Source organism: Aethalodelphis obliquidens, unplaced genomic scaffold (assembly GCF_003676395.1).
Source record: "Aethalodelphis obliquidens isolate GAN/ISIS:26980383/991018 unplaced genomic scaffold, ASM367639v1 scaffold48, whole genome shotgun sequence".
In the NCBI taxonomy this organism is placed as follows: Eukaryota; Metazoa; Chordata; class Mammalia; order Artiodactyla; family Delphinidae; genus Aethalodelphis; species Aethalodelphis obliquidens.
In genome coordinates, this window is record NW_020837992.1 from 2,121,466 (window position 1) to 2,129,467 (window position 8,002).

Below are 8,002 nucleotides of genomic sequence, written 5' to 3' on the forward strand. Positions count from 1 at the left end.
CAGATTGATGCTTAAAGAAAGAAAACAAGGACAGTGTGGAGCGGGGCTTGATTAGAGGGGTGGAAAGCAGTTAGGAGATTACTACAGTAATCTTGTAGAGATGAGGAAGACCTAGGTAATGCATTCGAGAGAGGTACCAGGCAGAACTGACTGAATGGGAAAGACCTTTTGCATGTGGAAAGTAGAAGGTCAGGAGGCTGGTGTGACTCCCATGTTTCTAGTTTGGTGGTTCCATTTGCCCAAGTAGAGAATGCAGGAAAAGGAATAGCTTTGGCAATGTAGATGAAGAGTACCCCACTGGGACAAGTTGAGTTTAAGGAGCCTGTGAGAAATTGAAGTGATCCTACAAGCATGGAGTTCAAAGAAGTCTAGGCTAGAGATCTACTGTATTTCATCAATTCTAATATGTACACTTTTCCACATTTAAAAATCTCTGAAATAGGGATATATCTTACATTTGATTATATCTCATATTTACCAGTGGGTTTGTTAGTGCTAAGAATCACTAAGATAAGATAATCATGTGTCTTATAACTTGTGGCATCTTTGATTTGATGATAAACAGTGTTATTGGTCGACTTTTGCTTTACAAAGTCTTTTTTTTTTTTTTGGCTGCACCATGCGACATGCAGGATCCTAGTTCCCCATCCAGGGATCGAACCCATGCACCCTGCAGTGGAAGTGTGAAGTCCCAACCACTAGACCACCAGGGAATTCCCTACAAAGTCTTATTAATACCACCAACTACAAAGGAAGGTACCCATATTTGTGTGTTGAAGGGGAGAAAGGGAAATTTAATATTCTTCCTTCTCGCCCTGAAGCAACTTGTACCTGTCATTCAGATTCTATGTGAGAAAGAACTTTTTTTAGCTAGGCTGAACTTCTGTTTCATTAAAGACTTTTACAGATCCTCCTGAAATTAGGCCAGCAGGTATTTACCTCTTCTCCAGGTAAAAATGAGGAATTCTCTGAGTGGAGCACCTCCTAATCATCTAGGATACACTCCTGCAGCTGGCTCAAATCACAGGCAGTATGGTGAAGGCCAGGAGATTATTGTAACATTTCAAGGATATAACCAGTGGTTCTCAACTTTAGCCACACGTTGGAATTTCTGGGGGCACTTCAAAATAATATAGGTGCCTGGGTCCCAGAGATCCTGCATTAATTGCAGAATCTACCTAGAGCATTCCTAGGCATGGTATTTTAAAAGCTCCTAGGTGATTCTAATGTTCAGACAAGGTTGAAAACCACTACTGTAGTACAAGGCTGGGGGTGCCACCCAAATTATTGGCTGAGACAGGGAGTGAAGGCTTTCTCAGAAAGTGTACACTTGACCACAATCTGTGCTTATTGTCAGAGATTACAGACTTCAAACGTAGAGCTAAGAAAGAAAACATTATATGGGCAATAACATCAGCACAGCTCTTGGTTCCCTGGAGGAAAGAAGGATTGGAGGGGAAGAAAGATCTGTGCTATTCACTTGAATATACACCTCCAACAATGGAAAAATACATATGCACAGGTTATTCATTGCAGTACTGTTTGTAATTGCAAAATATTGGAAACAACCTAAGTGTTCATACATTTATGGTATATAATACAATGGCATACTCAGCAGCTATTTTAAAAAATGAGGAAGAACTCTGTGAAATGATATAAAGTGGTTGCCAAGACATACTGCTAAAAGAAAAATGCAAACCACAAAAGATTTATCTATACAATGCTGGGCTAAGAAAGAAAGGAATATAAGAAAACATTCTGCTTTTGCCCATATGTGCAAAAGAAATACAGAAAAGATAAATCAGAAACTAAGGAGACTGGTTACCTATAGGGAACAGGTGTGAAAAGAATGGAAAAAAGGGGGGGTAAACGAGAATGGGGTAACAGGGATGAGGAGGTAGTGATACTGTATATATTTTTTAACATCTTTATTGGAGTATAATTGCTTTACAATGTTGTGTTAGTTTCAGCTGTATAACAAAGTGAATCAGCTATATGCATACGTATATCCCCATATCCCCTTCCTCTTGCGTCCCCCTCCCACCCTCCTTATCCCACCCCTCTAGGTGCTCGCAAAGCACCAAGCTGATTTCCCTATGCTATACAGCTGCTTCCCACTAGCTATCTATTTTACATTTGGTAGTATATATATGTCCATGCCACTCTCTCACTTTGTCCCAGTTTACCCTTCCCCCACCATGTGTCCACAAGTCCATTCTATACGTCTGTGTCTTTATTCCTGTCCTGCCCCTAGTTTCATGAGAACCTTTTTTTTTTAGATTCAATAAATATGTTTAGCATACAGTATTTGTTTTTCTCTGTCTGACTTACTTCACTCTGTATGACAGACTCTAGGTCTGTCCACTTCACTACAAATAACTCAGTTTCCTTTCTTTTTATGGCGGAATAATATTCCATTTTATAAATGTGCAACATCTTCTTTATCCATTCATCTGTCGATGGACACTTAGGTTGCCTCCATGTCCTGGCTACTGTAAATAGTGCTGCGTTGAACATTGTGGTACATGACTCTTTTTGATTTATGGTTTTCTCAGGGTATATGCCCAGTAGTGGGATTGCTGGGTCATATGGTAGTTCTAGTTGTAGCTTTTTAAGGAACCTCCATACTGTTCTCCATAGTGGCTATATTAATTTACATTCCCACCAACAGTGCAAGAGGGTTCCCTTTTCTCCACACCCTCTCCAGCATTTATTGCTTGTAGATTTTTTGATGATGGCCATTCTGACTGGTGTGAGGTGATACCTCATTGTAGTTTTGATTTGTATTTCTCTAATGATTAGTGATGTTGAGCATCTTGTCATGTGTTTGTTGGCAATCTGTATATCTTCTTTGGAGAAATGTCTATTTAGGTCTTCTGCCCATTTTGGGATTGGGTTTTTTGTTTTTTTGATATTGAGCTGCATGAGCTGCTTGTATATTTTGGAGATTAATCCTTTGTCAGTTGCTTCATTTGCAAGTATTTTCTCCCATTCTGAGGGTTCTCTTTTTGTCTTTTTTATGGTTTGCTTTGCTGTGCAAAAGCTTTGAAGTTTCATTAGATCCCATTTGTTCATTTTGTTTTTCTTTCCATTTCTCTAGGAGGTGGGTCAAAAAAGGATCTTGCTGTGATTTATGTCATAGAGTGTTCTGCCTACGTTTTCCTCTAAGAGTTTTATAGTGTCTGGCCTTACATTTAGGTCTTTAATCCATGTTGAGTTTATTTTTGTGTATGGTGGTAGGAAGTGTTCTAATTTCATTCTTTTACATGTAGCTGTCCAGTTTTCCCAGCACCACTTATTGAAGAGGCTGTCTTTTCTCCACGGTGTATTCTTGCCTCCTTTATCAAAGATAAGGTGACCATATGTGCGTGGATTTATCTCTGGGCTTTCTATCCTGTTCCATTGATCTATCTTTCTGTTTTTGTGCCAGTACCATACTGTCTTGATTACTGTAGCTTTGTAGTATAGTCTGAAATCAGGGAGCCTGATTCCTCCAGCTCCATTTTTCTTTCTCAATATTGCTTTGGCTATTCGGGTTCTTTTGTGTTTCCATACAAATTGTGAAATTTTTTGTTCTAGTTCTGTGAAAAATGCCAGTGGTAGTTTGATAGGGTTTGCATTGAATCTGTAGATTGCTTTGGGTAGTATAGTCATTTTCACAATGTTGATTCTTCCAATCCAAGAATATGGTATATCTCTCCATCTGTTTGTATCATCTTTAATTTCTTTCATCAGTGTCTTATAGTTTTCTGCATACAGGTCTTTTGTCTCCTTAGGTAGGTTTATTTCTAGGTATTTTATTCTTTTTGTTGCAGTGGTAAATGGGAGTGTTTCCTTAATTTCTCTTTCAGATTTTTCATCATTAGTGTATAGGAATGTAAGAGATTTCTGTGCATTAATTTTGTATCCTGCTACTCTACCAAATTCACTGATTAGCTCTAGTAGTTTTCTGGTGGCATCTTTAGGATTCTCTATGTATAGTGTCATGTTATCTGCAAACTGTGGCAGTTATACTTCTTCTTTTCCGATTTAGATTCCTTTTATTTCTTTTTCTTCTCTGATTTTTGTGGCTAAAACTTCCAAAACTATGTTGAATAATATAGTGGTGAGAGTGGACAACCTTATCTTGGTCCTGATCTTAGAGTAAATGCTTTCAGTTTTTCATCTTTGAGAATGATGTTGGCTGTGGATTTGTCATGTATGGCCTTCATTATGTTGAGGTAGGTTCCCTCTATGCCTGATTTCTGGAGAGGTTTTTTCATAAATGGGAGTTGAATTTTGTCCAAAGCTTTTTCTAAAAAAAAAAAAAAAAAAAAAAAAACTTTTTTTGCATCTACTGAGATGATCATATGGTTTTTCTCCTTCAATTTGTTAATATGGTGTATCACATTGATTGATTTGCACATATTGAAAAATCCTTGCATTCCTGGGATAAACCCCACTTGATCATGGTGTATGATCCTTTTAAGGTGCTGTTGGTTTCTGTTTGCTCATATTTTGTTGAGGATTTTTGCATCTATGTTCATCAGAAATATTGGCCTGTAGTTTTCTTTTTCGGTGACATCTTTGTCTTGTTTTGGTATCAGGGTGATGGTGGCCTTGCAGAATGAGTTTGGGAGTGTTACTTCCTCTGCTATATTTTGGAAGGATAGGTATTAGCTCTTCTCTAAATGTTTGATAGAATTCGCCTGTGAGGACATCTGGTCCTGGACTTTTGCTTGCTGGAAGATTTTTAATCACAGTCTCAATTTCAGTGCTTGTGATTGGTCTGTTTATATTTTCTGTTTCTTCCTGGTTCACTCTCAGAAGGTTTTGCTTTTCTAAAAATTTGTCCATTTTTTCCAGGTTGTCCATTTTATTGGCATATAGTTGCTTGTAGTAATCTCTCATGATCCTTTGTATTTCTGCAGTGTCAGTTGTTACTTCTCCTTTTTTATTTCTAATTCTATTGATTTGAGTCTTCTCCCTTTTTTTCTTGATGTGTCTGGCTAATGGTTTATCAATTTTAATTATCTTCTCAAAGAACCAGCTTTTAGTTTTATTGATTTTTGCTATTGTTTCCTTCATTTCATTTTCATTTATTTCTGATCTAATCTTTATGCTTTCTTTCCTTCTGCTAACTTTGGGTTTTTTTGGTTCTTCTTTCTCTAATTGCTTTAGGTGTAAGGTTAGGTTGCTTATTTGAGATTTTTCTTGTTTCTTGAAGTAGGATTGTATTGCTGTAAACTTCCCTCTTAGACCTGCTTTTGCTGCATCCCATAGGTTTTGGGTCGTCGTGTTTTCATTCTCATTTGTTTCTAGGTATTTTTTCATTTCCTCTTTGATTTCTTCAGTGATCTATTGGTTATTTAGTAGCGTATTGTTTAGCCTCCATGTGTTTGTATTTTTTACATTTTTTTTACTGTAATTGATATCTAGTCTCATAGTGTTGTGGTCGGAAAAGATACTTGATATGATTTCAATTTTCTTAAATTTACCAAGCCTTGCTTTGTGACCCAGGTTATGGTCTATCCTGTAGAATGTTCCATGAGCACTTGAGAAGAAAGTGTATTCTGTTGTTTTTGGATGGAATGTCCTATAAATATCAATTAATTCCATCTTGTTTAATGTGTCATTTAAAGCTTGTGTTTTATTTATTTTCATTTTGGATGATCTGTCCATTGGTGAAAATGGAGTGTTAAAGTCTCCTACTATTATTGTGTTACTGTCGATTTCCCCTTTTATGGCTGTTAGCATTTGCCTTATGTATTGAGGTGTTCCTATGTTGGCTGCATAAAGATTTACAATTGTTATATCTTCTTCTTGGATTGATCCCTTGATCATTTTGTAGTGTCCTTCTTTGTCTCTTGTAATAGTCTTTATTTTAAAGTCTTTTTTGTCTGATATGAGAATTGCTACTCCAGCTTTCTTTTGATTTCCATTTGCATGAAATATCTTTTTCCATCCCCTCACTTTCAGTCTGTATGTGTCCCTAGGTCTGAAGTGGGTCTCTTGTAGACAGCATATGTATGGGCCTTGTTTTTGTATCCATTCAACCTGTCTATGTCTTTTGGTTGGAGCATTTAATCCATTTACATTTAATGTAATTATCGATATGTATGTTCCTATTACCATTTTCTTAATTGTTTTCGGTTTGTTTTTGTAGGTCTTTTCCTTCTCTCGTGTTTCCTGCCCAGAGAAGTTCCTTTAGCGTTTGTTGTAAAGGTGGTTTTGTGGTGCTGAATTCTCTTAACTTTTGCTTATCTGTAAAGGTTTTAATTTCTCCATCGAATCTGAATGAGATCCTTGCTGGGTAGAGTAATCTTGGTTGTAGGTTTTTCCCTTTTATCACTTTAAGTATGTCCTGCCACTCCCTTCTGGCTTGCAGAGTTTCTGCTGAAAAATCAGCTGTTAACCTTATGGGGATTCCCTTGTATGTTATTTGTTGCTTTACCCTTGCTGCCTTTAATATTTTTTTTGTATTTAATTTTTGATAGTTTGATTAATATGTGTCTTGGCGTATTTCTTCTTGGATTTATCCTGTATGGTACTCTCTATGCTTCCTGGACTTGATTGACTATTTCCTTTCCCATGTAGGGGAAGTTTTTGACTATAATGTCTTCAAATATTTTCTCAGACCCTTTCTTTTTCTCTTCTTCTTCTGAACCACTATAGTTCAAATGTTGGGGTGTTTAATGTTGTCCCAGAGGTCTCTGAGACTGTCCTCAATTCTTTTCATTCCTTTTTCTTTATTCTGCTCCCTGGCAGTTACTCCCACCATTTTATCTTCCAGGTCACTTATCCATTCTTCTGCCTCAGTTATTCTGCTATTGATTCTTTCTGGAGTATTTTTAATTTCAGTAATTGTGTTGTTCATCACTGGTTGTTTGCTCTTTAGTTCTTCTAGATCCTTGTTAAATGTTTCTTGTATTTTCTCCATTCTTTTTCCTAGATCTTGGATCATCTTTACTATGATTACTCTGAATTCTTTTTCAGGTAGGTTGCCTATTTTCTCTTCATTTATTTAGTCTTGTAGGTTTTTACCTTGCTTCTTCATCTGTAACATATTTTTTTGTCGTTTCTTTCTTCCTTTTTTTTTTTTTGTTGGGTGGTGCTGTATTCCTATCTTACTGGTTGTTTGGCTTGAGGCATCCAGCACTGGAGTTTGCAGGCAGTTGGATAGAGCTAGGTCTTGGTGCTGAGATGAGGACCTCTGGGAAGACTCAGAGCTCCCACCACAGGAGCTCGGGACTGACCTTCTGGCCTGGGAACCAAGATCCCGCAAGCTTTGTAGCGCAGTAAAAAAAAAAGAAAAAAAAAAAAGAAAGAAAAAAAGGAGCAGTACAATCTCAAAGAATAAAAAACAAAATTAAATTATAAAGATAAAGTATATATTAGGAAAAATAAAACTATAATTGAAACAACTGCAACAAGGTAAAATAAAACCACAACAGAAAAAGAAAAAAAGGGGGGGTGGTGGAACAAGCCAAAAGGAGAGAACAATAACAAAGTATAAAGAATAAAATAAAATTAGAAAAATAAATATTTATTAGGAAAAATAAAAATATAAAAGAATCAACATCAATGAATCAACAAAGTAAAACAGAACCCCAATCTAAAAGGAAAAAAAAAAAGAAAAATGATAAACCTTGGCTATGGGGGCGGAGTTTAGGCGGGGGTGGAATTTAGGCGGGGGTGGGGTTTATGGTGGGGCAGGACCTAGGCGTGTGGGGGGTGATGTTTGCGCATGGGGCGGGGCCTAGGCCGGGCGACATTCAAGCATGGGGCGGTGCTTCTGCTTAGTACCTGCGGCGGAAGGGGAGAGGCAGCCCGTCGAAAGCAGGGCGTCTGGAGTGAGGAGTTCTGGAGTTTGGAGGTAGGGCCTTGAGTGAGGATGTGTCGGTGGGGTTTAGGCCCAGTGAGTTGGGGGTTTCCAAGTGTAGAGGTAGGGCCCTGGGTGCGGGTGTAGGGGCGGGGCTTAGGTTCTGAGCGGCAAGAGGGAGACTCTGAGGGCAGGGGAATA